Source organism: Elephantulus edwardii, unplaced genomic scaffold (genome assembly GCF_000299155.1).
Source record: "Elephantulus edwardii isolate Elephantulus edwardi_28Jun2011 unplaced genomic scaffold, EleEdw1.0 scaffold00273, whole genome shotgun sequence".
In the NCBI taxonomy this organism is placed as follows: Eukaryota; Metazoa; Chordata; class Mammalia; order Macroscelidea; family Macroscelididae; genus Elephantulus; species Elephantulus edwardii.
Window position 1 is genome coordinate 3,476,507 of NW_006400023.1, and position 3,438 is coordinate 3,479,944.

Sequence of the window (3,438 nt, forward strand, 5' to 3'; positions counted from 1 at the left end):
CATCGTCTTTTGCTTTCCGTTCCTCTTCTTTCTTTCTTGCAGCTTCTTCCCGCTGTTTCCGGATGATTGCCAGCCGGGCCAGGTCAGCCTTGGCCTGCTCTGTCTTCCCAGCTAAATGCATCTTCATGTAACGCTCCTTGGCTTTCTGCGTCTCGATCTCTTCTCGTTCTCTCCTCGAGAGCTCCTTCGGCCCGTCCAGATCGAGCTGTGTGATCTTTTTGGTTGTCTGTGCCACCCGGTTGGGGTTCTCAATGTCGATGAGCCCTTCCACACCTTTGCGTTTTTGCTGGTAGTCATCATCATCCTCTTCGCTCTCGTCTGAGTCTAGAGATTTCTTCTCCTTCCTGGGGTCACCTGCAGCTCCATCCCCACCTTCTTCTTGTTCCTCTTCTTCCCTGGCCTTCTGCTTCTCAGCCTGCGATCTCCTCTGGGCTCCTGTACTGCCGTGCCCGGCCTTTATGGCCACCTTTCCTCCCTACTTTAGGCATCGCGGCTCCAGTGGGTGCTGCTTATTTTGTGTATTTTTTTTATGAGTGGGAAGAAAAGGAGACAAGTGAATACCGTATCTCCTAGCATTCTTCCTCTTGACCTTTAAACTGACCTGTGAAGACACCCAGCTGGGTCTTCCTGCCTGGCTGAAGAAGAGGCTTCTTCTTACAAAGGCTTTAACTTGAACTTTTGCCCTTCCCCCTGTCTCTTCTTAATTACTGTGCCCTCTCAGTTATCCCTTCTCTTGTCTCTAATTTCTTTCACAAGCTCATTTTCTGTAATTTATTAATATATTTGGCTCCCTCACTAAAAAAGAAACAAACAAATCATTCTTCAATTCAACCGCTCCTCTGCTTTCTCTTAACTCTCAAATTTCTTGAAAAAGAAGCTATATATTCTATTTTTACTTCCTCCACAACTACTAACTCTTAAGCCCTTTGAAATTCAGGTTTTGCCCTTGTTATTTTACTAAATCTATTCTCAAACCCCAATTGTTAAGGACCAAACTCAAACCAAACCAGTTGTCATAAACTCAGCTCCAACTCATGGGGAACCGCACATGTCAGAAAAGAACTGTGTCCCTGAGCTTCCATTGCTGTGACCTTTGAGAAGCAGATTTCCAGCCTTTCTATGGAGGTACGTCTGAGAGAGTTCAAACTAGTGACCTTTCAGTTATTGACTGAGTACCTAACCTTTCGTGTCACTCAGGGACTTTAACTGGCCAAATACACTGGCCTATTTTTAGTCCTTACCCTGCATTTTTTTACTTTCCGGCAAACTCCTAACTTTCTTCCTATGCCCACAGAGTCAACAAATACTTATTAATCTATTGGTATATCTTGCATCCCCCCCCATTTAGTTATATAAATGGATCTTTTATCCAAGTATGACTTTTAAAACAACATGTATCAGTCATTGGAAAAATATTATCTCTGTGTGTGTGTGTGTGTGTGTGTGTGTGTGTGTGTGTGGGTGTGTGTACTGTCAAATTGGATCTAACTGGTACAGGAGGAGATTGTCCCTCCTTCTCCAGCAGAGCATCTGGTGGATTTGAACTGCATACCTCTGGGATTGCAGTACAGCTTCTTGCCACAAGGCCACCAGAGCTCCCTAGAAAAATATTCTTAAAAAATATATTCATTCATTCACTCAATTGGGCAGATATTCCAAATGTTAGTACCTCTCCTTATCAAATTTTTCTAAAATCTTTTAACATTGAAACTAATCTCATCAGAAAAATCTTTTTAAAGTGTTGAAAAGCTGTGAAGTTCACTATAATTTTTTCAAAATTATAATTTCCACTCAAAATCTCTTGCTAATAAGTACTAAAAGTTGCTTTCCTTGCATTGTAAAAATTTTTGTTCATTTTTGAGAAAATGTAGGCACAATACCTAAGTCTAAAATACCCATACCTTGGCTTTAAGTTATACTTTCAATTTAAAAGTTGGGTGGGGTTTTTTTTCTGTGAGAAAAAAAAACCAGCCAGTTTGACTATTATTTAAAAGTTGGGTGGGGTTTTTCTTCTGTGAGAAAAAAACCCAGCCAGTTTGACTATTAAAAAATCGCTCAAATGTTTTTCTTGGAGACAGTATCATGTTTTTATTTAAAGCAAAATGCCTTATTGGACCTGGAGGCAGTCATCAGAGCAGAGTAAGAAAACACTGCATGGTTCAAAATCTGGAAGGGTATACACCATGGATGTGTCCTATCTCCATACCTTTTCATTCTATATACAAAACAGATCATCTGGGAGGTTGGGCTCTATGAGCAGGAATGTGGCATCAGGATTGAAGAAAGACTTATCAACAAACTGTGTTGTGCAGATGACACAACCTTGCTTGCCTAAACTGAGGAAGGCCTGAGACATTTGCTGAAGGTCAAGGACTTGACCTTCAAGATGAACTGAAGCTCAGTATCAAGAAAACAAAGATTCTCTCCACTGGACCAATTGGCAGCATCATGAGAGATCGTGAAGAGATAAAAATTAACATCTTTAGTTTGCTTAGCTACACAATCAACACTCTGGTACCAGCAGTCAGGAAATTAAAAGATGAATTGCACTTGGAAAGTCGGCTGTCAAGGACCTCTCCAAAGTAGGGAAGAGCAACGATGTCAGTCTAGAAACTAAGGTGTGGCTCATCCAGGCCATAGTCTTCACAATTACTTGTTATTCATCAGAAAGCTGGAGAATAATTAGTGATGATAGAAGACTTGACGCCTTTGAGTTGTGATGCTGGAGAAGAGTATTGAATATAACGTGGACTGCTATCAGGCTATTCCTTGGAGGCAAGGATTCTGAAGCTTCATCTGACATGCTTTGGCCATGTTACAAGGAGGGACTTCATGCTTGGGAGGATGGAGAGAAAGTACAAGAGAGGAAGCCCCTGGATGAGATGGAGAGACTCAGTGACTGGGGTAATGGGGGTAGATGTGTCAAAGACAGTAAGGTTGGCCCAGGAAAAACAGCGTTCAGAGCTGTTGTACATAGATAGGGTCGCTATGAGTTGCAAGCAACTTGACAGCACATAACAACAACAACATTCTGTGAAACAAAATACTAAAGAGTCATGTACTCAAAGAATGAGATTTTAGGAAATAGTAGCACTTTCTACTTTCAGGAGAAGGATGGGCAAACTCCTCCCCGGGGATTAACTACCTCTGAAAACCCACTGGAGGGTCTGATATGGGTCAGTTCTGACTTAACAGCACACAACAACAACTTACTACTGAATCAAGATCATTCTGAAGTAAAATTCTTTCTTTTCTTCCTTTCATTTTTAAATTTCATTTTCATTTTAAGTGTATAGTAGGGTGGAGGGACAGTGCATGAGGGGAAGACCTTCTATGAAGCTGATTGATTCAGTGACTGGGGTAATCGGGATGGGTGTGTCAGAGGCAATGCGATTGGCACAGGATAGAGCAGGGTTTAGGGCTGTTGTACATAGGGTC

At 41.7% G+C, this 3,438-nt stretch overlaps 1 pseudogene; it reads right to left on the reverse strand.

Annotated features, from left to right (window-relative positions):
- Nucleotide 1: 1 nt before the first annotated feature.
- Nucleotides 2–488, reverse strand: LOC102852471 (annotated as a pseudogene).
- Between the last annotated feature and the right edge of the window lie 2,950 nt (nt 489–3,438).